General features: G+C 38.4%; 1 long non-coding RNA gene and 1 pseudogene across 1 annotated transcript in view; one reads left to right on the top strand and one right to left on the bottom strand.

Moving 5' to 3' along the window:
- Positions 1 to 1,911: 1,911 nt before the first annotated feature.
- LOC104865031 lies at positions 1,912 to 2,696 on the bottom strand (annotated as a pseudogene).
- Positions 2,697 to 3,080: 384 nt separating this feature from the next.
- Positions 3,081 to 27,111, top strand: part of LOC104864954 — a 287,628-nt gene continuing 263,597 nt past the window's right edge. The window contains exons 1-3 of the long non-coding RNA XR_781019.2: positions 3,081 to 3,174; positions 5,649 to 5,709; positions 6,068 to 6,192. This is a non-coding gene — a long non-coding RNA (uncharacterized LOC104864954). The remainder of the gene's footprint in view (positions 3,175 to 5,648; positions 5,710 to 6,067; positions 6,193 to 27,111) is intronic.

Consider the following 27,111-nt stretch of genomic DNA (forward strand, 5'->3'; position numbering starts at 1 on the left):
ACAAAACCCCCAACAACCCTTATGTTTTATTTAAGATGCACTGAAAATTCAAAATGACTGATTCAACATTTTTACATCATAATTTTTTTTCTTTCTTCCTTTCTGATTTTTCATATTTCATCTTGAAATTGTTGTATAAATTATACTTGACCAGTGGTCAAAATATCTGACTGAAATTGTTAATGTTTTCAGAACACATTTCCTCCCATCCTCTCCACGATCCTGCCAAACTGCTCTGTTCTCCAGACACAAGATGATTCCGGTTAACAGCTCCACCTTAATGATATGAGAAGCACCGCTTTCCCCAAGATGAGCACAGCAGTCCCAGCAGAGAACTCAAAGTTATGGGTCATTTTCTTCATTAAAATGTTGATCAGATTAAGCTGGTTGTTTCAGTGACTTTTGCTCTTGTTGATGGGGGAAGTGTGCCTCCTGCTAAGTAACAACCCTCAGCGCCTTTCTAAAAGGCCCTTAGGGAAGGAACAGTCACATGCCTTCCCAGAAGGGTGGTAGTCTCAGCTTTCACTCTTCCCATTTTTCTATTCTCCTGCTGGGGTCCGGAAAGGCCCCTCAAGAACCCCTGCATTCTGGCTGTTTCTGTTGTTTCCTTAGGTGCCACCCAGGGTCCCATTGCTGAGGAAAGCAAGCCTGTGAGACGCCAAAGCTTTTTGTATGGTTTGTAGCAGAGTTGGAAGAAACTGACTCTTCTTTGTGTCCCTTCTGTTAGAATGTCATGATTCTTGTGTCGTGATTCTTGCGCCTTTACAGAGTTTACTGTGGTTGCCATAACAAAGTCCCAGAAACGGACTGGCCTAAATAACATAAATTTATTGGCTCAATTCTGGAGGCTGGAAGTCTGAAATAAGGTGCTGGCAGGGAGAATGGGCTTGGAGGGAGAATCTATTTCATGCTCTTGCTTCAGTTCTGGTGGTTTGCTGACAATCTTTGGCCTTCTTAGCTTGTAGAAGAACCTCCCTGATGCCTGCCTTCATCTTCGCATAGCATTCCCATTATGTGTATGTTTGTATCTAAATTATTTCTTTTTATAAGGATCCCAGTCATAGTCCATTATGACTATTTATCTTTACTAATTATATCTGCAACCACCCTATTTCCAAATAAAGGCACATTCTGCACTACTGGGGGTTTGGACTTTACCATATGAATTTGTGTGTGTGTGCGCGTGTGTGTGTGTGTGTTTCTAGGGGGCACAATTCAACCTATCACATCATTCCTTCAGGGATTTGGAGTTTTCTTTGTAAGGCATGAAAATGTTTTGGTCATCGATGGTTGATGAATGTAAAATAAGCAAAGTTTAAGTGGAAAAAGCACTATTCATATATATGGTAGCTATCATTAAGGAGTAATGTGTTCATATGTATGTGGACTGTCCCACCAGGAGGTCTTTTTTTAACCATTTAAGCATTTATTGAATTAAATGGTTCTAGTTTTACCGCTACTTATAATAGTTTTACTTATTTAAGCCAGTGCAATCAACAAGAGGGTGAACAGAGGCTGTCCTCTGAATTCTTGGTGTAAACAAAGGGACAAGAAGCCACAGAAGGCATGCTGCTCAGGTCTAAGTAACCCAACATGTAACAAAGTATGCTTCACTGGTTAACTAGGCCTCAAAAAGGTGAGCCTTGGCTATGTAGACTTCAGAAAAATGTAGAGGCCTCATTTTATTCTTGGGAGCAAAGAGTTATAGTATAAGTCCTTTGGGAGCCCAAGTGTTGCTTTACATAGGTTTCTTAAGGCCTCTACATGAATGAGTGCTTCAGGCAAACCACAGAGATGGCATTTTGGTGGCTGAAGGTCTACAGGCATTGCTTCTGGAATCTCAAGTCTGGAGACAGGGTAGCTGGGGATGCTACTTGTGCCACTCAGGTCACATGCCCATCTTCTGTCCTGTTACTTGCTTGGGGAACCAGGGGTGTAAACTCCTGAATCCAGCTGTCCTCCTTCAACACTATGGCAACACTGTGGTTTTGCTGCCGCAGCCTTTCCTGGGCATTCTGTAGAATGCTGTTGACCAAGACAACTCATCGCCTGGCATTAAGCAGCTTCTTAACCTAGGGGTCCAGATCCACACTATCTTCTGATCCTCCTTGATACGGCACAGTTCTGTAGCGAGGTTACCAGTCTGTTCTCGGAGCTAGCTCCTCTTGGCTCTCTCTGACGGTGTGGACGTGGGAATCGAGCTGCTGCCCTGCCGGCTGCAGGAATTAAGGAGATCCTCCGCAAAGAGGTAGCAGCCTGTGGGCCCCACCACCGGCATCTCTGCCCCGGACATGGTGGCAGAGCCAACCCCACCATCACAAACAGTCCCGACCGTCTTCAGGCTCCTTTTCCTGAAGTCTCAGAAAGATGGGGACAGTCACTGCATTTTCCTCCATAGGAAATTGTTGGTGTTATAAGGAGGCTGGTGTTGAACAAAGTAAAAGGCACCCCAGCTCTCATCTTCCTGCGTTCAGAGGGTCCATTCTGCATTTCCCAAAGAAAATGAATCACAGAAGTCCTTTTATTCATCCTTCAGGTCTTCTTATACCTGACTACAGATTTGACTGTATTGTTCTTGGGGCAAAGAATCACAGAATCATGGGAGAAACTTCAGGATCCTCTATTTGGAGTAGATCCTGGTTCAGCACTTTTTAAAAAGCTGGTATATGTTTCCAATACCTAATAATTGCATTCATTTTGGGAAATAGCTATATATATTAGGATTAAGTAAGGTCATATAAATTTATTTATCATATCTTGATCATTTTTGATTTCCTTTCCTTTCACTCCTACCTTTCCTTCTGCCCCTTCCCTTTGACCCCTTTCCCTATCTCTAAAAGTCTACCTTCCTGTTTCTTGTCATCTGTTCTTTATGAACACTTTGGATGTTGTTCTGCTTCCTCCTTCATAGTTCTTCACAATGATGAGCTCGAAGTCTCTGAGTGCTTTTCCTCTATGTTCTTATTAGCCTGGATGTAGCTCATGATAGTATAATTATTTATTTACTTTTGTTTTATTCCAGTGACTCTGGGAACTTTTTGATGCTAAGATATGTGTATTTGCTTTTTTATATGGAAGCCTAGAACGATGACTCTCATACTTTAGCATCATCTTAGTCATCCGGAGGCCTTGTTCGACTACTGGCTGATGGGCTTGCCCTAGGATTTCAGTCAGGTAGGTGGGAGTTAAATTAATACCATTCATTTCTAACATGCTCAAGTTCTCAGGTGTTGCTTATGCTGCCTATCTTGGGACTACATTGTGAAAGCAATTGACCTAGACTAGTTCTGGCACACAGCAAGTATATAATACATATTTTAGGGTGCATGAATGATTATGAGGAAGATTATCTGTTATTTGACATTAGGAGATCACGGGAAGAAGAAATATGATGCTTACCTTCCCCTTCTTGTTCTCTGGGATGATGAGGTTAATATTAGTACTTGTATTTACTGAAAGCATTTTGAAAACTGCTACAGCTTTGACTGGTCCTGTTGATGTTCATTCCTTACTTCCAAGGCTTGTTGGGAGAGTGAGTTCAGGGCTTGCTAAGTGCAGCAACAGAGGAAATAAACAAGTTTTGTGAGCTGCAATTTTGAGAAAAAGATAATTGAATATTTGTGCTTTCCATGTCAGAGAGAGCTGAAAAATCTGGTTTTTTATTATCTTCCACCGCACAATTTGGTCTAAACCCTTTAAGGGAAGCACTGTCTTCTTATATATTTTTCTAATCTAATAAAATCAATCACAAATTAATACAACCAAAAGCCAAGGAAACTGGAATAGCAGTTAAAAAATTTACCCAATTTCTTAAATGCTAGTGAATTTAAAAGTGCATTCATGCAAATCATACATTCTAAAAAATTGTTTTCATTAAAATTTCTCATTAATTTCATGGAAAAATATATTCTGTTTAAAGCAAATTATTAAATATAATAATTAATAGATTACTATTCCTTGTAATTTTTCTGTGCTAATGGCTCATTCCCAACACTTGCCCCTCTGGAAACAAAATCTTTCCTTGAGTCTGTGTTGAGCCATTAGAATGTGATGCCTGTTGCTATGGTTTGAATATGGTTTGTTCTCCTAAAACTCATACAGGGGTATAACCCCCAGTATGTATTATTAAGAGGGCAGAAACTTACTGACTATGGTGGTTAGAGGTAGGATCTTTGGGAGCTGATTAGTATTAGGTAAGGTCATCAGGGTGAAACCCCCATGACTGAATCTTGGTATCTTTATAAGAAGACAGAAAGATACCAGAAGAGACATATATTCACATGTGTGTCCCTTGTCTTTTGCCATGTGATACCTGTTCCATCTCAGCACTCTGTCAACAAGAAGGCCATCATCAGATGAAACTGCTAGACATTGCATATTCGGAAAGTTGAGCGAAATAGACATCTTTTTTTTATAACTTACTGAGTCTGTAGTATTGTGTTATCAGCAACAACAAATGAAGTGATACAGAAACTGTTTTCCCAATCACCTGAAAATTGAGGTGGTTTCAAATGGATCCACTGCAAAGGAAGGAGTTAGAATTAGAGGAGAATCTACTAATTCAGTTGTAGAAAAAGCCACAGTAGTTGATTGTCTGTGGTTCTTGAGAGTGAATAGGAGGCTGAACTTCGATAGAAAAAGGGGAAATGTTAATGAGGAAAAGGGGATTGAAGATGTAAGAGAAAGAACAGCATGCTAATGGAAGCAAGGGATAATGAATTTAGATTTCAAATGGAAGAGGCAGTTTTAGAATGAAGAAGGTTGTCTTAGTCACTTTCTTGTTGCTGAAGCACAATACCTGACACAAATTTAAAAAGGAGAGATTTATTTTGGCTCATGGTTTCACTCCTTGGTAGCTAGCTTCAAAGCAGGAAGGACATGGTGGAAGGGTCTGATGGAGGAGAGATGCTCATGTCATGATGGCCAGGAGGCACAGAGCAAAGGGAGGAGCTGGGGAGAGTCACACCCCAGGTGATTCATCGCTTCTGATCAGATCCACCTGCCAGCAGCACACTTTTAAGGAATGTTTGTAGATTATATGGCACAGCCAATATTTATGCCAACTTGTATAGATTTGTATCAGTGCAGAAGAGAAATTTTCATACATTTGCAAAGTGGCAATCTGGAAGAAAATTATCACACAACCACTTTTCCAGCTCTGCTGGTTGATTTTGGGTATCAGTTTGACTGGATTAATAATTTTCAGATATCTGGTGAAGCATAATTTATGCTCAGTCACTGCATTAATTACTTTCAGTGGTTCAGTAGTAACTGGATCTGTCCCTCTTCTGCTTAAAGGGAAGCCCAGATGGTTCTATCTTGGTATAAATGCTTGGGCTGCCCAGGTGTGTCTTGAGGGTGTTTTTAGAGGAGACTGGTATGCAAATCAGAGCACTAAGTGGAAAGAACCACTCTCAGTGTGGGTGGGCACCATTCAGTACACAGGGGGCCGGGATGAAACCAGCAGGAACAAGGGCAAAATCCACCTGACCAGATGCCCTTCCTGTCCTGCCATAGAACTCTGAGACTTGTATCAGTGGGGTCTCAGGCCCTTTTGTCTTTTACTGAGAATTACACCATTTGCTTCCTTGATTCTGAAATGTTAGAGTGTAAGCAGAGACATGCTGTTAGTTTCTTTTCTTTTCCAGCTTGCTGATGGTCCATCATGGGATTTCTTGGCCTCTACAATCAATGAAGTCAACAACCCTGGTATATACCTTCTCATTTTTCTCTTTATGTGTGTGTGTATGTACTATTGGTTCTCTTTAGACAACCCTCATTAAACCACCAGTTGTATTACAGTGTAATTTGTACCTCATTCAGCTAAAAGCAAAACATCCATGGTCCTACTTTTTTAACTTTCACATATTTATACTTCCTGTGAATGCTCTTGTTCTGTTGCATGTGTTCAGAGGTAGATCTTTTGGAAGGTGATTGGATTGTGGAGGTGCTATATTCACCAGTGATCATTGATGAGTTCATAGTTGAAGTGCTGTTAGGAATTGGGGGCTACTTATAAGAGGTGAGTCAATGGGGGCTGATTTAGAAGGGTTATTCTTGTTCCCAGCTCCTCCATGCCCTTCTCTGCTTTCTGATCACCATGGGTTGAGCCGCTTTCCTCTACTATGCCTTTCCACCATGCTGTATCTGCTTTGGAGCCAACTGACAGTGCCTGGACTGAATTCTGACACCGTGAGTCAAAATAACCCTTTTCTCCCCTAAGTTGCAGGTGTTTGGTATTAATACAGCCCTCTAGTGAAAGCTGTTAGGAACACAGTTATGTTTGAACAAGTTGTATTTAGTATTCATCAGAGCAAGGGTGAATGCACACCATGGAGAACCATGGCAGATGTTAGTAACAGGGTGTTGGGATGGATTTATAGGAGTTGGGCTTTGGTTAAGTAATTTAGGAAGGATCCAAAGTTGTGGGGTTTACTCTGGAGTTGGTACAACCACTAAAATCAAGTTCAATCCTGTGACTGAATTTCTTAGTAGGAGGAGTAATAAAGCCAAAACTGTAACTGAGGATGAAGCAGCAGTTGCTCCTATTAACCTGGAGAGGGGAGTTTTGGTATTTTGTGGCTTTTTTGTCTATGCTCAGAGAAAAATTTATAATTACTGAGCGACCATGCTTTGTCTTGTTCCATGTGGTCATAGAATGGGCTGTCTGATGATAATTTTCTATGAAATTGTTTATGATCAACAAGAGCATGTCAAAGGTCAGCTTATCATTTAGGTCAGCTTCTGGGATGTCAGGCAGCATCTCTTTTTCTCAGCATGAATTTATCTACAGGAAGAAAGGTAAGGTTGCTGACTGTAATCTTAACCTTCTGAGAGTGTGTGTTGTTATCCATTTTCATATGTGGAATCTAGCACTGTGTGTTTTGGATGCATAAACTAAGAGTGGTGCAGATGCTGTACTAATTATTCTCACTTTCTTATGCAGACTCCCCTCCTTTTTATCTTAACTATAGAACCTGCTTTGTGAATTTTGGAGCAAAGCAATTTTAGAGCAAGAATAAACAAATTAACACCTACACAGTACACTTACCACATTAGAGTCTTGCCTAATAACAACTGCAGACCAGTGACCAGGACTGCAGACTATACAGTACAACATTAGGATTCTCAGATCTTTTTGGTTGTCCAGAAGTTCAGAAGGTTGGAGTGTTGAGAAAGTGAGATAATAATTCTAGAGTACAGTGGTTTCAGATTGCTTGGTGATAACTATGACTTCTATTTGTTAATCTGCAGTCCTCTTCAAGAAATTTGCTAGTACTAATTTTCTTCAAATTATGAAAAGCTGCATGTTACAAAGTAAGTTTTCTTCTGCTTCATGGAATACCTTCCAAAGTCCTGAATTCACCCTTAAGAAATTGGAAGAGAAAAATGTTGATTTGTGGTCTCTGTTCAGAAGCAGTTGCATGTAGAATGTTGCTAATTAGCATTGAAAACAAGAACCTTTTAAACAAAGCATCCAGAAATTACATTAAGTGACATAACTTGTATTTATGTAATTTGGGCCTTAGAAAATGAATGATTTCTCAACTATGCAAAGTTTTATGTATGATCTTGCCAAGAAAAATGACTCAGTAGAAAGAATAGATCAGATGTTGTAAAGCCTGGGATTTTAGTCTTTGCTCTGCCTCTAAGTGACTATGAGTAAGTCAATGATTTTCCTGGGTTTTTGTATCTTCATCTGTAAGATGGGCATACTAATGCCTGTGTTTCTTATATTACAGTTACTAGGTCAACTAATGAAACCAAAAATACGGTTTCAAATATCATTGGCCTCTACAGGAGGTGGTCCACTTACAGAAAGCCATCAATCTAATGACTCTTGTACAGGAGAGGACACTGGCAGTTTCGTGAAATGTGAAAGTGAGTCAAGCATAGGTTAGGTGTAGAGAATGTAGGGAGTAGTAGCTCTGCATAAGCTGTTCTGAGCCAATGGTGATGGTTGAGGGTAGTATAGGGAGGAAGAGAAGAGAAGGGAAAAAGGAATAATCAGTAAGAAGGCAAGGGGCCCAAAGTACACTGGAGGTGGAAACCTGGATGAGTTATCAAGAATAGTGGTGTACAATGTGTAACTTAGATTTATCTGTAGTAGCAATACAATGCTCTACTCAGGACCTACATTGAAAAGTTTTCAAAACATAAGAGCTTTCAAGAGTGTCCTCTTGAAATGGAGATGGGAATGGGCTGAGTTGAGGAGAATCTAGGCAAGGAAAAAAGAAAACTGCTAAAAAAGGAAGAACAGAACAAAAACTCAGGAGAGGCAGGAAACTCAAAATAGAAATGACCAGAAGAACTAAAGTTCCTTCAGGAAAACAAAGAGATCTTGCGCCAGCATTCCACAGTAAAGAATGAGAGGTTGAGCCAATTGCACAGACCTTAAGGGACAGGATGACCAGACAATATGTGGGCGAAAACTATGAAAGACTAGGAAAAAATGCAAAGCAACAACAATGTAGGTTTTTACCATAACTTGGACAGTGAGATTAAATGTCTAGATAATTCAAACCTAAATAAATTTAAGAACTCAAAACTCTGCTTCTAACTGGAGCTGATTTAGAAGAGATTTAGTAGCCCTAATGTTGTGTTTTAATATCTCTGGTTAATAAATAAATTTGTAGGACCTATAAGGAAAGCAAACATGTACTTCCTTTTACTTGGTGTCAAAAAATACAACTACTTTGAAGCAGTTCTTTGATATTTATGACTATCAGTATAGACTCAAAATTTTCAAATTTATCTTGTATTAGTTTATAAACTGGGATTTTTTTAAAAGCTGGAATCATATGGAGAGTTTGAGTTTCCTAAGACTTTCCTTGAGACATGATTGACATATAGTATTCTCTAGTGCCTAGGAGAAGGAAAGAAAGGGGTACAGAGATGTTTGGGGCCTGTGTCTTCCTTTGAACTCCTGGAGCAGGTAAAACTCTCTATGGTAGCCACTATCTTTGCTACTCAAAGTGTGATCTGAGGACCAGCAGCATCAACGTTACCCACCCAAGACCTACAGAACTGGAACTTGCATTTAAACAAGATTCCCAGGTGATTTTTATGCAATTAATATTTGAGAAGCTCTCTTGCAGGAAGGGGTAGGCAATTTTTTTCTTAGTTGTATGAGTGCCAGGTATGAAAAAGGGAAGGAGTGCCACTGCTGCCATATTCCTTCAGGGATATGGTTGGGAAGACAATGTGAGTTAAGCAGCTTAGAGATAGAAAAGGGACAGTAGGGAGCTGGCCACACTTGTCAATTTTACAAAGGCCTCCTTGGTCTCTCAAGATGTTCATCACTGAAAAGAGATTAACAATTGCCCAGCAGCAAACTAGAATTTTAAAGCTGACAAAGACATTTTGGAAAGAAATACAGTTGCTATATTACTAATAAAGAGCCAAGGAAGGAAAAACAGTAATATTTGGCTTCTGAGGTCAAAAAAGAGTGTCTTCTCTTTCCTTTGTATCATCTTAAAATTCCTGGTAGAGTGGGTCCCTCACTAAGTGAGCACTCAATAAATGTCATTAGCAGTGATTTGTACCACAAGTGGCAATAATTTTAATGCAGCTCATTCCAACAAATGTCCTTTTTCTCATGTTAACTTTTATATACCTAGCAACCAAAACCATCTACTGCTGAGTGCACAGAATATTGGGCTCTGGATAAGTGTGATTAGATATTGATTTCAGAATCCCACAAACATTTAGTGATGCAGAAACTGCTGGGCCCTTGATAATTATGGATTATGGGACTGACGCTGGCAAAATTCCAACATTCACAGTTTTGGGGAAAAAATTCTAAAAATGTCTATGGCCCAGGCTATGGGTTTGACCCTTGTGCATAGCCCTGACATATTTTTTGGTTCGCTGACTGTGCTTCTTGCTTGGTAACTTGTCTTTATAGACATATACTTTTGGTCACCAAAGAAACTGGCTAGAGAGGTGAGATGTTTAGTGCAAACTCATCCTAAGTGCTGGGAAAAAACAACTGAAATGTAGGTAAGACATCTGCAATGAAAAATAATATAGTTATTACTTTTATATTTTCTGTAGTATCAAAGAACTGGAAAATATCTAAGTTCAAATAAATAGTGAGAGACTAAGAAGGGCTGATGTATTCAAAAGTTGTGAATAATTAAAAATGGCTGTAAGTTTTTGACATTTGTCCCTCAAGACATGGAGTCTATGATCTTTCTTTTTGTATTTATCTAGGTAGGCTCTGCAACTTTTGATCACTGGAATGCAGTTTGCAAGTTTAGAGTCCCAAGCATTCAGATTTAGCAGCTTCCACTTCCAGCATCTCAGACAGAACTCATTCCCATAGGGCAGCTTCATGTGGGTTCTATGGTAAACTGTCTTGGCTGAGCTCCCAGCTAACAGTCAATATTAGCCAGCCGTGTGAGTTGCCATCTTAGATGTTAGGTCTGAAATACTAAAGGATTTGCATTTTGGGGTAGATTCTATTGTAGCAATAGATAAACAGAACACAAGTACCTTGTTTAGAGTAGCAGGTCACTCTAAAGCCATGAACCCAGACCCAGAAGGGGCATCTACACACTCTGAGCTCGTTCACTGGTGACTACATGTGTTCAGTCCCCTCTCTAGGGAGGAGTCATTCTGGCAGGGAGTTGAGAAGAGCACCAAATGATGTCCATCAAGTTTCTGTGTTATTGCCTCCTCTGATAAATGGAATTCCCAAAGGACAATGACTGTGCTGAAGTCCGTATTTTAATATTGTGTTTCTTCTTACATTTTACTTTTAGGGAAAATTTGTCAATTCATGAGATTGGCAGCTGGGATTCTTGTAAAGTATTGGGCTGAAAGTCCACAAGTAAATTTGGTCTCTATGTCTGCTTGGTTCTAACTCCAGATTCTCAGCCTTGGCCATATATTAAAGTCACCCAGTATTAAAAAAAGTAAGACTCCTCATGTTTTGGTCTCATCCTCAATTAATTAAATAAAAAAAATTTGTGGTTGGAGTCTCAGCATTAGTATTTCAGAAATTCTCTCCTATGATTCATAGATGCAGGGAAGATTGAGAAGCATGCCTATCATGATGTTTTAATTGGTCTCATTTGTGGTACTGAGAAGAGTACTATACATCCTAAGAGTGCATATGTATTCCAAATTTTACTTATTTTTACAGTCTCAGTGCACATATTTGTATATTATATACATAGATGCATGTACTTAGTTGGAGCATGGTAACAATTTATAAAGTGAGTGAAGACATAAATGGATGTTGAAAAGAACACCCTGCTTTGTTCTTCATGGCTTTCGCTTAGACACCATCTCTACTTTTGTGTGGGTGAATGTGAAAGAACTTCAGTTTCTATTTTCCAGAAATGTTTCACAGCTATCTTCCTTTCACGGTGGCATAACTGATTTGATATTGCTTGTTCTTGAACCTCTCTCCGAATGCTCTCTGTCCTGACCTCTGTTTTATTCTTCTTTATTTATTTTTTTATTTTTGTATTTTTTTGGGGGGAGGGTACCGGGGATTGAACTCAGGTCCTTGCGCTTGCAAGGCAGGCCAACGAACCACTTATTCCTTTTTATTTAAATGTATTATTTTTATTTTTTAAAAGTTTATTGGCACATTTTAGGTATACAGTACAGTTACATTCATTATTGGAATAGTGTACCTTTATATGACAGGACTTGGTTCTCATTTTTTTCCCTTGTCCCTGCCCTCCCTTCACCCCCTCCTAAATGTATGATCTTTATAAAGCTCTACAATACCTTCTTTCTACTCTCTCAGGCATGGATGGTCATCATAGGGAAGATGGATAATGCTTAGTGTGTTGTGGATTGAAAGCCTTTTGAAAGTACTAGGACTGATAAGGCTCCCTGCATGTCTTCTCACTGAGCTAAAGTCATAAATATTCTAAAAGTAAGCTCTGATGTCACCAAGCCTCACAATACTCTTGGCAAAGTTTCTGTGGCATATAAATGGATGAAGCCACTAGATGCAAATCTTAGCTGGCCAAACAGCCAGTGGATAATCATTTTGGGTTTTAGGGACACTGCTGAAATGTTACCAATTTTTCAAATTTCCAGTAATCTTAGCACTGACTTCAGAGAGGCATCACAATGTTCATGTTTATGTTTTGCACATATAGTATCATTTGCACACTTATTTACTCAGTCATTATTGCTTTTGTTGTAAAACACAAATATCATCTGCTTTTTTCCTTCTTTAGAATTCAAAATTTTAAGATTTGCTTGTAATTGGAGTATTCCCCTTTGAAGTTCAAATCTTTCTTAGCCCTAATTTGAGAGGGAGTTATGATTCTGTGATGGACTCATGACATTTCTTATTGGGGATATAAAAGGTCAGATTTTAATGCCTTTTTGTGATATATGCATCTAGCTCAAAATCAGGCAGTTTTGAATGATGGAATTTAAATTGTAATTTAGTGAAGGAGTAAGAAATGAGAAATTACAACTTGCCTGAGCTGTACACTAATTCCTTAGTGCCTGTGTGTGAGTTTGTGGGTTACTGCTGCTCTACAAAGTGCCCTTTAAGAGCCACCATGATGGTGCTCTGGAATTAAAAGCAGAAGCTCATCATGGCGGATGTTCTGATGGTTATCTGACATCCTGTGTTGGAATAACAAGTCCCTGTCTTGATCATCCTGAAATTTTAAATGGCTGTTTACTTATTCCCTCTAATTTTGTCCAAATGCCTCAAATTCTTACTGTGCCTTTCCTTTTTCTCAACAAGAATTTCTGAATACATAATGATTCCTACCCACTTCATTTCCTTCTTGTGTGTAAATGGTACGGTGCCTTGGTTCATGAATCCCTGTTCACAAACAGTTCAGTCGCAAATAGAAGTGCTTGAAAACCTTTGCTTTGGTTTGTGAACTCTGCATCGGGGGACACTGAAGCTTCTGGGAAAATCTGATTTGTTTTGGGATCAATTCACAGAATTGTGGGAAGAATTAAATTCATGAACCAAGGTATATAATATAGAATGGATTGAGACCACATATGCTGAATGAAAATTCTTGCTTTCAAATCTAAGAAAATAATTTCTTGTTTTTATATGAGTCAAATAATTGATCATCAAGCAGGTAAGAGTTAGTTATACATTTATTAGAAACAGAATGGGATGTAGAAACAGTATCGTGGGTAGATTTGCATCTTCAATCTTTAGTAGTAGTTAGGAGCTCTCTGAAAGTCACTTTCCTCATCTGTAATAACATCTTAGCTGCAGTTTTTTTCAGGCTGAGAAAATGACTTGCTAATAAATTGCTTTGAGGCTAAAATAAAACAACAGTCTCCTTCAAATTATTCTATTATCTCACGTTCTGGGGCATGCTAATTTACTGCTAGCAACACCTGATAATGTCCTCTTATAATAATGAATTCTTTTCTCGTGTGGTCTTAATTTTTGCTTGTACGTTCATTCTTGGTGTCATAATTTTTTGGTCTGTGAGAGTCATGTGTGCCCTCCCTTGTGGGAGGTCTTATATTTGTGGTGATTGAGTGTCCCAAAGGTTTCCCTTGTCCAGGATGAATTTTTATAGTACTTTGTCGATTAAGGATTCCAACACCAGGTAGACAGTATTCATTTGCAGTTCATAGTTGCATTTAGCACAACTAGGGTTTAAGAACCCACCAAACCTGAGATTTTTTTCTTCCTAGACTTTCTTGAGAGATTTTCCCATTCTCTTTAAACAAGGAGGGCAGGGTTTGTGTAGGAGTATAAATTCTATCATTTAAATAAGTCCAATCTGTGATTTTTATGGGGATTTTATGATTCTACTCGCTTGCTGTAAAGGTCTACAACTGTCTGATGTCCCCTTGGGATTCTGTTGCATTAATGCATATCCTTTGTGGAGTTTCAATATTTGAAAATTTCCCTTAACATAATTTAAGTTTGGCTATTTTAAAAAATTTTCTGTAGTTTGTCTAATATCTCCTTGTGGAGGAGATTTTACCTCAGTTTACATTATTGCTAAAACTAAAAATCAGGTGTATATTGTTTGATCATGGCTATTTGGAGTCCTATATGCCTCACTTATCTGTATGCAAATTCTTCCCCTCTGGGAAATTTTCTGTCATTAATTCTGTGAACAGTTTTTTTTTTTTTATGTCATTTGTACTTTCTCCTGTTACTTCATGGATTCCTATCAGTTTTATATTATTTTTCTTTGTATCATCTAAGAGTTGTTAGATTGATTTCTCATGATCCCTTACTGTTTTTAAGAGGTCTCTCTTTTCATGGTCACTGATCACAATCCTATCTTATAGATCTGAAATTCTATCTTCACATTCATTCATTCTGCTGAACATGCTTTCTATATAGAGTTTTTAATCTCCTGGATATCTGTTTGAATCTGTTTCATGGACTCCATTTCTTTCCTATGTTGAACATTCAAGGCCTCCATTTCTTTCCTATGCTGGGTATTCATAGTTTCCATCATGGTCCTGAGCTCATCTGTTTTTTGTTGGTTTCTGTTCTAGAGTCTCTAATCACATTTTTCATTCATCTCACCATCTCTGTGGTTATCTGGGAAATTATTTCTGTTTTGAATTTTTCTGGAACTTCATTTATCTGTTTTGTTACTTCCTGTGCTATCAGTTCAGGGTGTCTAGATGGTTGGCTGTCACACTTTTCCATTTCATTTTCCCCAGAGTTTAATTTTGGCATTGTGTTTGTGCCTTGTTTAAATGTTTTCTCATTTCTATGTTTGTTTTTGGTACTGTCCTTGGTTTAATTCCTGGGTTAATACTTCGATCTTCCAGGTATAGCTGGTCTTTAGGTTTTTGAGTCTCTAATGACTCTGAGGCAATATCATTTTTTTTTTGGTACTGGGGATCGAACTCAGGTCCTTGCGCTTATGAAGCAGTCACCAGAACCACTGAGCTAAATCCCCAGCCCAGCAGTATCATTTTTATTATACCAGGTAGTACAACTGATTAGATCAATCATAATGCCTTAGCCCAAGTGATACAATCAGCAACACAATAGCATCAAGCACACCTTAGAAAATGACAATTTGTGGTAGTTATTAATTTATCACCTTTAACTGTGTGAATTAAATCAAAATCAAGGACTAGCACAAAATATATTTATAATGAATAAATTCTTCAATATAGCAACTTTACCCTTCAGGGTGGGGATTTAGAAGGAGCTGGGGAGGGAGGGATAGATAGAATAGAGAAAGGTTAGAAGTGAGGTTAGAGGACACAGGAAGATCACACAAAGTCTAGGAAGCTGTTGAAGAGAAGAGAAGACAGAACAAAATATACACAAGTACCAAACAAAATAAGCAATAGGGAGGCTAGAGACTGTAATCACTTTCTTTTAAAACTAATGGTAATCGAAAGAAGGAAAAAGAGAAGAAAAGGAAAAGAAAGAAAATAAATTCAAATAAGGATAGGAATAGAAACAAAAAGGAAGAGAAATGAAGATCAAGGGGAGAGATGGGGGGAGATGGAGGGAGAGAGAAAAAGATAAGAAGAGATTAAAAAAATTGAGAAAAGAAAAAGATAAAAATTTTAAAATGATTAAAGATAAGAGAAAAATATTACTTTGAAAATAAAAAATACAAATAGAAATAGAGGGCCTCCTTCAGAGTATGCTTCTGTTGACACAATAGACAGTGTGAGCAGGAGTGTGCAGATCTAAGTTAATTAGTCTCAGCAAGCCAGCAGCTGTCCTCTGAGGTTCAGGCTGCTTTCAGGCTGCAAGGCCACAGTTGAGATCTCTGACCTCCTGCTGGGTTGAACTCTGCAAGGTTCTACTGAAGGTTCCAGCTGTTTTTCCCCTGAACTTAAACCTGGTTCTGATGTGAGGTGCTGGTCCCTCTGATTTACCAGCTATGGTGGCCTGGTGTGCCTTTATCGCGGATTTTCTTCACTTTTCCAGTGGGCTTCAATTTCGATGTAGGAGCCTCACAGAGGCCTTCTTTTTCTTGTTTGTGGGGTGTGGGCATGGACACCACTGTGTTGGGCTCCACTGCTGTGCTGGGTCGAAGAGGCAAGTGTATACTGTTTAGAACCGTTTTTCCTTGGTTAGCCATTTTATTTCATAATGTCACCCTTAGTTGTTGGCTGCATAGCTTCTTCTCTCTGTGTGTGAATCCCTTAAGGATCTTGTTCAAATTCTATTTCCTGTAGAACCAAGAGCTATAATTCTGCATCTTGAACACATTCCAAGAGAGTTACATTTGGCACAACTAAGGTTAAAACTGATGCTCATGACCTTACTCTGAGTGGTGAGGGTCTGAATGAAGCCAGCAGTCATCTCTTTTCAATTGCTGGGATTCATCTGGTGTGGTTGTTGATGAATTTTCCACTCATTTGGTTGTTTTACTAATGAAATTTTACATTTTTAAAAAGTGCTTTCACTATAAAGAGCTATAAAATATTTCATTTGAAAAAAAAATCTATGATTTCAAAATGGCATTAAATATGATTGTACTTTTTTAAAAAATCCAGAAATTTCCATCAACTTTAATGAAAAGTTCTTTTTTGCCTCATTTTTCCTTTGTTAAGCCCATTTTTCCTCAAGCTGAAATTCTGGGCAAATCAGTAAAGGTATTAACTTTCTAATTCAGTTTAACTTTTCCTTATTTAATTATTTATTAATATTAATACTGAGTTCTATCTTATTTTTTTCAGTACTGGGGGATGAAACTCAAGACCTTGCTCTTGGGAGGCAGGCACAGCACCATTGAGCTAAATCCCTGATCCTATCCTGTTATTGTTTTTTAAGGTCTTTCAACCTGGTGACTTACTAATTATTATTAATACTGATCCAAGAGGACAGAGTGTTTGAGTTCCAAAGAATGGATATATCAGATGAATCTTCAGAATGCAAAAGGTTGTGAGACTCCAGATTCAATGGAAATTACGAGATTCTGTTGCCTTTAACTAAAATGGGAAGCCTTTCCTAAACTTTCTCCATGTACCGCAAAATGTATGAAAGCAAATCAAGTGTTGGCTGATCTAACTTTGGCTAGTTATATCTTAATTTCTTGGACTAAAATGTCATAAATACACATAATCTTAAAAGACAAACAGTCAAGCCATATTCTCCTGACACAAAACAAGACAAAGAAAGGCATTAGATGTTCCTAGGAGGAAAGGATCTGTGCTACTTTAGAAAACAATCCAAATTAATGATTTTCTTCTGCTAATCTTAATTTGGAAAGGAGGAACCAGGGAGAAGTTTTCATCTTCATTTTCTGACAAGACACTTTATACAGACATCAGATAGAGCAGGCTTTGGCCAGAATGCTTATCTTTTTTTGCCAGCTCTTTGTTGTTGTCCTGGGATCTCATCTGCAGGCTCTGGAGTGGAGTGTCTCAGCTGTTTCTCGTGGGTGCCAGAAACTGTAGGAGATTAAAAATTTATTTTCCTCACCTAAAAGAAAAGCATACCAATTTATTTAATGTAGGTTGTATGTGACACAGGATCCTTAGAAATTAAGACTCAAAGAAAGAAAGAAATTTATGTATTTTATACTGTTTCAAGGACAGTGTGGGGAGATAATTGGACAAATGGGGAGTGATGTAATGGTATAAACTGAGTATGAGGAAAGGAACTCCATGAGGAGTTTGTTATATTGTTTTGTGTCCTTGTGTCTTCAGAGACAAGGACATCCGTTTCCTTTGGGTACAGGGTGGGCACCTCTCACCTACTTTGGCTTTAGGAGAGGGCCAGAAAATTATTTTCTAGGCTTTATGACCTATAAAAGATGATAAGGAGAAGGGCAGGAGAAAGTCAGAGTGCCTTCTTGCTTCTGTGGTTTTCTCAGATGCTATGGTGCTATATTTTGGAAGTAAAATGTCTCAAACCCTATCATGATCAAATTGCTGTGCCTGTAGAATTAACCAGGGGCATAGAGTGAGACGGAAGACAGGTTGTCTCCTCTTACGAGGTTTTAGAGAACTGGGGTGACCTCACACCTCAGGGCTTGGTGTGAAGGTGACACAATAGGAGAAAGGGTTGTGGGTTAAATTGTGGCCTGCTTAAAAGTTATGTCTGGAGCCTGTGAATGGGGACTTATTTTGAAAAATGATCTTTGCAAATATAATTAAAGATCTGGAGATGAGAGCATATTAGATTAGAGTGGGCTCTAAATCCAATAGTACCTGTCCTAAATGAAGAAAAGGGGAGCGGCATAAAGGGAAACTAATATTTAGGGTATTAGCAGTAGCACTGATACTTATTGCATGTTCTAAATAAATTGTATATTCATTATTTTATCCCTCATGATCATGTGTTATAACATAGGTACTATCATTATGTCTGTTTTACAGGTTAGGAAATCCAGACTCTGATAGGTTAAATAGCTGACCCAAGTTCACACAGCTAATAAGCAGTGAAGTTGGGATTTAAACCCAGAATGCACTCCTTTTTTCCCTTCTCAGTTCTGACTTTCCCCTGTCAGTAACGTGGTGGCAGTGGAGCCTGATGAGTGGGTCTTATCTTCTTCACTGGCTTGTGGGACCAGCATCTTTTTTCCGTCATAGCTATGGGTGCCCAGTGTCTTCAGGCTTTGGTGCCAGGGCCTCTTGAAAATCTGACAGGGTAGCATGGAAAACTCACCATCTTAAAGTGAATCATGTTATAAGCATCTCAAACTAGAAAGCTTACTCTTCCAGTTGCAGAGGTTTAGGGAGTTGAAAAGCATCCCTCCCTTTGAGAGCACAGTGCATTCCAGGAGGGGATCTTTGAGCAGAGCTGCATGGTTCAGTATGGCCTTTCTTCAGGAAGGCTGTTTTGGGAGAAGAAACTGGAAAATATGAAAGTGCAGTTCAGTTTTTGAAGGGAAAGGGGATTATTTTTTAATAAATCATGGGAAATCACTTAAAACTATAACTAGCAAAAGGGAAACCATCTAAAGCATTTAAAAAAGCAAACTATATATTCCTTCCACCTACCCTTTCTGGTCTGGGGCACCTGCGGGAGGGAGCAGGTTTCCAGGATCTTGTCCAACAGGGAATGTCTCCAGGCAGCAAAGTCCCCTGGGAGTCTGGCATCCCTTCTACTCTCATGTAAGCATCTACTTGGGGCCAACTCCAGGCTGATCCTTTTAACTAGATCTCTGCCTTGTCATTAGGGTAGAGACATTGAATTTGTCAGCCTTATGGTATGATAATTTGTTTAGAAATTTCTGTTGAATTTTGTGAAAGCTAATTTTTCAAAGGTGGTACTTGGCCTCCTTTGTTTATATTTTGAGGGTATAAGGCCCAATTGCTGGGGAACATTTGACCTAAAGATCTCCATACTTGGTTGGAACTCAGGTATAGCTTGGGGACTTTATATTTGAACATTCTTGGAAGGAATGGAGCCTCCACAAAAATAAGGAATATTTATAAATCACTTCAGAGTTTAATAATTGGTTTGTCTCCAATAACTTTCACAATAACCCTGTGATGAATTATTTTAGTGTAACAGATTTGAAAAAGCCTTACTTAGTAAGAGAAACTGATCTGACTAATTTGCTTCACTGGAAATATAATTTAATGAGATTGTATGTGTAAATCCATAAGAATATAGCCTGGCATATAATAAAGACTCAATAAATGAAGCCACCTGTCGTCACCCACCTCCTGCTTATTGTTGTGAATTACCATCTGATGGAATTGGCATTGTAGCACAGGTTGCTGACTCCATGCTTCCAACACAACTCCTTTTCAAGCTAGGGGATACATCACCTACTTCATATATTTCTTTGTGATTATTTTTTCTTTTTTTTTTTTAAATTAATCCATATGGCTTATGAGAATAACCTGGATGCAACATGTCCATGTCACCCTATTTACCACCAGCTTGTTTGGAGTGATCAGGAGGGACAACATCTATACCTGTACAGGTCAATATAAGTATAAAAAAGGGAGATTCAGGTAGAGGACTGAGGTCAAATGGCAACAGGGAAAGACTGGTAAGTTAGTGAGACTACAGAAGGTACAGCATTTGAAAAGCTTACAGAGCAAGGATTTTTTTGGACCCTCTATGGCCAAACCAGTATCCCTTTATCTATACCTTCAGAAGCGGCAAAGTTTACACGTATTTACTCTGTTAAGGTGGCTGTGTTGGAGAGGATGAATGTTGGAGTAGTTTCTGGGAGCTTGATCAGACTCTGAACTTGCCCCAGGGTAAAGAGGAAAGCTGTCATAGAGGGTGTCTTCACTTCCATATCTTCTGGGCATTACCACACACAGAGTTTTTGTTTCATCAGCTATTGACCAAGAGGAAAATAATTCTCATTCCTCTAGGTATTGAGCAGGCAGCTCTGTCTATCCTACCAATATTTATGAAGTATGGAGGTTGTAGAGATAACAGCTAGTTGGAACAACCTACGAAGGATGATGCAAATGGTAACCAATGACTGCTTTTCCCTGTCCACAGAGTGGGCACCATTTGCAGAGGTTTAGGAATGTGTAAGTAAGGAGAAAAGGAAGCAGCTGCATTCAGCCCTCCTAAAGATAGAAACCAAAACGTCTCTGAGGTGGTGTTGGAGCAACTCCTCTCTCCCAGTTAGATGAAAGTGGTCTTCAGTTTGTTTTAGATGACCCACCCACAGAGGGAAATCTCATGTTTAATAACCTACCAGTGGGAACAGAGCCAACCAAAGTGGCTGACTTTCCAACTTTAATGAACCAGTAAGTGATTGAAAGGCTACGTGTAGAACATTGAGCTCTAGACACTGCTTCCATGTTGTATAGTGATTGAGCTTTATGGATAAAAGTCCTTCAGTGTGTAGGAGAGTGGACCTGAGTTCAGGGGCAAATTGTACAAGTTCCATCAGTTCTGAACTGGTAGTTCCCAAATGTATAAAATGAAAGCAAGATTTTAAAGATTCTTTATTTGTAGTAGTTCCTTGATTCCCAGTCCTGAATCCATCCAACAGGCACCTTATTACATTTTCCCATAACAGGTCAAACTTTGACTGTGGAATGAAAGAGCAACTGTGGCTCTAAAGTTAGTAATAACTCACAGTCTCCAATGTGGGGAAACTTTTTTGTTGTTTGTTTGTTTTAGTTTCTTGAGAAAGAGTTTCACCATGTTTCCCAGGCTGGTCTCCCAAGTTATAATCCTCCTACCTCAGTTTCCCATGTGCTGGAATCACAGGTGTGTACCACCCCATGCCTGAATTGTTTTCTACAGTGTGCTAAAATACAATATATTGGCCTCTTTCTAACCACAAAATAAACCATGATTCTGTCATCTGAGCTGATTAGCTTACTTTGTTCGGTTGGCAGGTATTTACTGAGTTCATGCAGTGTGTCACATGCCATGATCATTGTCTTCAGCAGTATGAGGTAAGCTGTGGATTGCTTCAGTGCTTCGGGTGCTTGCTAATTAGTTCAAGAAGACTAAAGGTTGTTTCTCTCCTCAGTGGCCATGAGGCATGTGTGTGCCAGGTCGTCAAGAATACCTTGTGAGTGTAAAGATGACTTAGCTGAAGAGGAGGGGTAGAATGTAGCTGGACATCAGGAGTTCTGAGTGGCTTGTCCACAAGGTGTATGACATTGAACTCAACTTTCTTACTGAGATTCCTTATCTGTGAGTGAGAGATTTGGCTGAGATGGTTGCTTAGGTTTCTTAAGCTCCAAAAATTGTAAATCTATTCATCTTCCCAGAGAAGAGCTTAAAATACATATTCTTAGAATGGCAGGTCAGCAGTGTTGAGCTTACACAGGAGAAACAGCATATATTCCTGTCTATGAGCTGTCTTGGAGGGAAGGCCTATGGCCTAGAATCACTTTACTAAGGCAGTGCTCCTAAATCTTCAGTTTGTGGCTTCCATTCTGAGATATTTTGCTACCCAGATCAGCAAAAAGGCTCTTTAAAAATCAGAGATTTCTATAGTTAGTAAAAGTCAAAATTCATAGACATAAGAGATTGAATTGATATTGTACTAGGAAATGGGCAATGTTTGCCATAAATAAATGGGATTTTTATCTCTGTTAGGATACTAGTTGACAATGGATGTACGTGTTTCAGCAGTAGGTATTTATCTAGGAACAGGCAATATTTCATTCTGGTTTACATTAGAATACAGTGCTGGTTCCTAGTTTCTGTATGTACAAGTATAAGGGAAATGTGGCTATTATTTCTACTCATACACATATGGAAAATATTTCCTGCAAAGAGATATTTTAAGATAAATTGCAAATGGTGGTAGGGAGAGTAGAGCTGCTTTTTAGACTTAGAGCAAACAGAAGAGTCTAGTTCTTTGTTTCTGATGCTCTTTGCAGATGTGACCTATTGGTTTTGACATCAGATGTTCGTGTGTCGGTTTGATTTATAGAGTGGCTAATTCTGAGAATGGGGAAATCAGGATGGAAATTTTGGAATATCAATCACAGTGTTCATCTGCTTTCTTGTCTGCCACAGCTATAATTTGTGGGCTCTACATGCAAATTAGACATTTTCTTCTTCAACAAGGAAACTAAGAAAAGTATGCTTTGCCTGTATATAAACAGGACCCACATGCGCTTTTAGGGAAAATGATAAAATGTTTGAAATTTATCCTTTTAAAATAAGGACAGGCTTTGTCCTCATTTATACCTAGCTCTCAACAACTTTGTTCAGGGAAAAGACTTACTCATTACTTGAAGTATATTCAAATTGAGCTGACAAAACTTAGATCTTAGTTTGGTGTTTTGCATTCTTTGTCTCAGGTTTATGGTGAGGTGAGTTCTGGGAAAGATTGGCAGTGAATAAGAGTTGGGCACTGATAGGAAAGGATGAAGAAGAGATTGAGTCTAACTGTGCTCTTGCTCCTCTTGTGACCCCCCAATCAAGCATTAGCTTAGACGTAATTTGAGCATAGGCAGCCAAGTCCCTCCAAGGAGATACTTCTGGGAAGAAGAGATTGAGAGCAGGACTTGTAAATTCTGGACCTCTGGGGCTCAATTCTACCAAAGATTTCCCCCTTCTTTAGCCATTATTGCCAACAGTCTGCCTGAATCTCACTATAATCAAAAGAATCACTTAAGATTTGTCATTCTAATTGTTATTTCTGGTATCTTCAGTTCAAGAAGAAGAAAAACAGCAGTCTGTGTTTGTATAATGCTATGCAATTTTTGACATGGTTTGCTTTCTTAAACTGTTACTCTGTAAATTACTTTGGAAGGTTGGAAGGAAGCCTGATTGAATGGAAAGAGGCCTAAGGCTGCTTAGGATTGAATTTTTCCTTATTATGTGGCTTTAAGCAATTTACTGTGTCTTAATGACCCTTCTTACTTTATCTGTCAAATGAGGCTAAAAAAGCACTTGTCTACTTCAGAGGATTTTTTAAAGTTGCAAAGTTGTTATGCAAACACACACTTTTTAGATATTCTATGTTGAGAGTTGGTTTTTCGTTTTTTCTCCATGGGGCTGTAGAGTGATCAGACGACTAAGGTGCAAGCCCTTCTGTAGGCAGCCTCTACCACAGGTTCTTTCCTCATTTTACCTGTTATTTAAATTCATTACCATGTGTCTTCTTGTTGCCTAGTCAAGGACCTTTTTGTAGTGATTGCGAAGAACATCTCTTGGCCTGGGCATTAGCTGGATGGAGAATTCATTTTGTGGGAAGTTGCACTCTCCAGTGTGCTGTTGGTAGGTTTGAAGTAGCAGTCACAGCTAAATTGATCAGAATGGGAGCAACTCAGGATGTCTAGTCACTAGGAATGCTCTCTCTCCAGCTCTTTAAGTTTAAATGGCACAAGTCATCCTACTATTTGTTTTTTAGGAAAATGTTCCTGATTTCTGTGGCTTGGGTTTTATCCAAATCCATAAGTTGCATGTTTTGAACAGCAGGCACTGAGCCGTTAAGGTCTCAGCCTTTGATCCAGCTGCAATGTTTCAAATTCTGACTCTATTACTTAATGCTCATGACCTTCTGCAATCATCATAACCTTTCTGAACTTGAGTTTCCTCATCTGTTAAATGAGCATTTAATTGTAGCTATTAAAGAGGACAAAATGACATAATTTGTTTAAGATATCTTGGCATGGTGCTTGGCATCTGGTGAGCTCTCACTAATATTAGATATTATTATTTAATCTGGAGGAAATTAGTATTTTGCTTAGGTTTAACTTGCTACTTTTGGCAGATTGTATGGGCTGATCCACTAGACCAGAGATCAGCAAACTATAGTCTCTGGATCAAATTCAGCCTACTGTTTGTTTTTGTAAGAAAGGGAAAACAGCCACAACCATTTATCTATACACAGTCCATGTTGTCTGTTGTGATACCGCATCATAGTTGAGTAGTGGGGACAGAATGTGTGGCCTATGAAACCTAAAATATTGACTAGCTGGTCTTTTCCTGAAAAAGTCTGCCTATTCCTGAGCTAGAATATTGACACAGTGAGCTCCAATTTCCCTTCTATGGCCAACTTACTGCCTGATCTTTGATATATTACTTAATTGCTTTGTTTTCCTCACATTTAAAAGAAATGGTCAAAGAAACATGGTTGGACATTTGGCACATGCTAGTTCTTGAAAGTGAAATGATACATAGTTATCATCACCACTGAGTAAGAGGTTGACATACAGCAATCTCTATTCTCAAGCCTGTGGGGGTGTTATGCCTTTCCGTTGGGCCAACGCTGGCTTAATTTCCAGCCTATTCTGCCTTTGACTTACTTACAATCTCATTTCTACTTATCCTTGTATTTTGTAATTATTCTTCAAGAAGAAAAACTGTACAAAAAGTGAATTGAATACAGCAGCCATATCAGATTAAGGTTTATTTTGTATTGATTTTCTTAAGATCTCTAGTAAGACTTTCAGAATTGTAGACTTAACTAGCTTCACTCTTGACATTTTAAGACCATAGCTGAATGTAAAAATGTGAGAATGGAGATTATCCTAAAAATGACACTTTTATGATAAAAGTAATCTATTAAAAAGTCACATGAATGGCTTCAGCCATTTGACATTGTTAATAATGTAATGGTGTGTTAAAATGCTAGAGGAAGGATTATGTCAGTGTTTGATGTTTTTATAAGTCACTGCTATATAAAAATGTCAAATAAGAATAATCTTACACTTGACATTTTTCACTTGGTTTTTACCCTCAGAATGTCTGTGAGTTCTAATTACTTTTTGCTTACATTTTTTACTTTTCTTTTTCCGAAATAATTTTTTATGTTCACCTGTGTTACCACTTTACTTCCTTTAGATTACTTTTTTTCTTTTGGTATCCTCATATATCCCTTTACAAACCTCTTTAATTTCTTCTTTATATAAAAGGAGAATTACTTCACATGTCTATACATACATAGTTTTTGGTCAGATCTTAAGTTTTATTGCCATATCTCCTTCTGTTTTACATAGTCTCTTAATTTCTTATAGTCAGAAAAGGCGCACCAATTATTTCATTCAGGAAATCTCTTTATAACATTTTCAAAAATGTCTGGCCTTTCATGGTTAATTTTAGTCAAGTCCTTTCCTTACCCAGATTATGAAGGCAGGCACTCACACTTATGCACCTTCACATGTTCTCAACAGTGTGACCTATGCCCCAGCTCTGTGCTGCTTGAGATGGGCGAGCATTTTAATGAAGGAGCCTCTAAAAGGGACAGGAGAATTAGGGAAAGTTGTAGGTTGGTATTGTGAGTTGTAAGAAGCAATGGTACCCAGTTGAGGACTGGGCTTGCATTTCTGTTCTCTGTGTGCCATGCATGCCAGAGTAGATGCACAGATGATTTTAGGTGATCTGGGATCTTTTACAGGTTTTGACTCCCTCACAACATACCCATATACCCCCAGTGTGTTCACAAAGAAATTATAATCCATTTTTTGTCATTATTGAGTGTATTGCTTTTTTAAAAGTATACAGTGCAGTTACATTCATCGTTAGGATCTTGTACCTTTACATGACAGATCTTGGTTCTCATTTTTTCCCTATACCCATGGAGAATCCATTTTTTTTAAATTTTATTGAGTTTATTGGTACATTTTAGGGATACAGTACAGTTACATTCATTGTTGGGTTCATGTACCTCTACATGGCAAGTCTTGATTCTCATTTTTTCCCCTTACCTCTGCCCTCCCTTCACCCCCTCCTCCCCTCCCCATCTACAAACACTTTATTTTCATCTTTTCATTCTCTCACATTTTCTTCTTTTCCCTTTTTGTTCTTCCCCTATGCATCACACCTTCCCTACACCTTTAGCTCCTTTCTTCAAATTTCTAAATGTCAGTAATTTTATTAGAATCTTATGCATTGTTGCAGAATATTCACACCAGGGAAACTATTTGGTATTTACACATGTGTGACTTATTTATTTCACTTAGGAGTATATCTTCAATATGTATCCATTTTCCTATGAATGAATCTATTCTCTCGCTCTTTATGGCTGAGTAATATTCCATTTTATAGAAAAACCACAACTTCTTTATCCAGTTTCCAACGGATGGGCAAATAAGAAATTATAATCTTTTTTGTCATTATTGAGTGTATTGCTTTTTTAAAAGTATACAGTGCAGTTACATTCATCGTTAGGATCTTGTACCTTTACATGACAGATCTTGGTTCTCATTTTTTCCCTATACCCATGGAGAATCCATTTTTAAAATGAGCTTATATATTTTTAAAAAATTAGAAGCTGAGTTTGCCTCTTGGCTCTCTGAAACCATAGAAGGTCATCAATCTATAATTTTTCCAACTTCTTTTTTCCCCTCCAAAGATTTTTTTCTTTACTGGTCCTGGTCTTTCTTTCTTCCTTAGTAAACCTTTCATCTCCAGTCTGTGCTGATGTCGAATCCATTTTTAAAATGAGCTTATATATTTTTAAAAAATTAGAAGCTGAGTTTGCCTCTTGGCTCTCTGAAACCATAGAAGGTCATCAATCTATAATTTTTCCAACTTCTTTTTTCCCCTCCAAAGATTTTTTTCTTTACTGGTCCTGGTCTTTCTTTCTTCCTTAGTAAACCTTTCATCTCCAGTCTGTGCTGATGTCTTCACTCACATCTTTGAGCCCTCCTCCTGCACATCCCAACTAAATTATATCCTATATGCTTTTCCGTCTCTTGAGACCCCAACCTTGATCCACCTGTAGTCAAACTAACATCAAGCCTGCATTTTATGTTGTCTAGGTCTGTAATGTTTTTTTTTTTTTTTGCTTTTTTTTTTTTTTT

The sequence above is a fragment of the Fukomys damarensis genome, unplaced genomic scaffold, assembly GCF_012274545.1.
Source record: "Fukomys damarensis isolate Sample0158 unplaced genomic scaffold, DMR_v1.0_HiC HiC_scaffold_4, whole genome shotgun sequence".
In the NCBI taxonomy this organism is placed as follows: domain Eukaryota; kingdom Metazoa; phylum Chordata; class Mammalia; order Rodentia; family Bathyergidae; genus Fukomys; species Fukomys damarensis.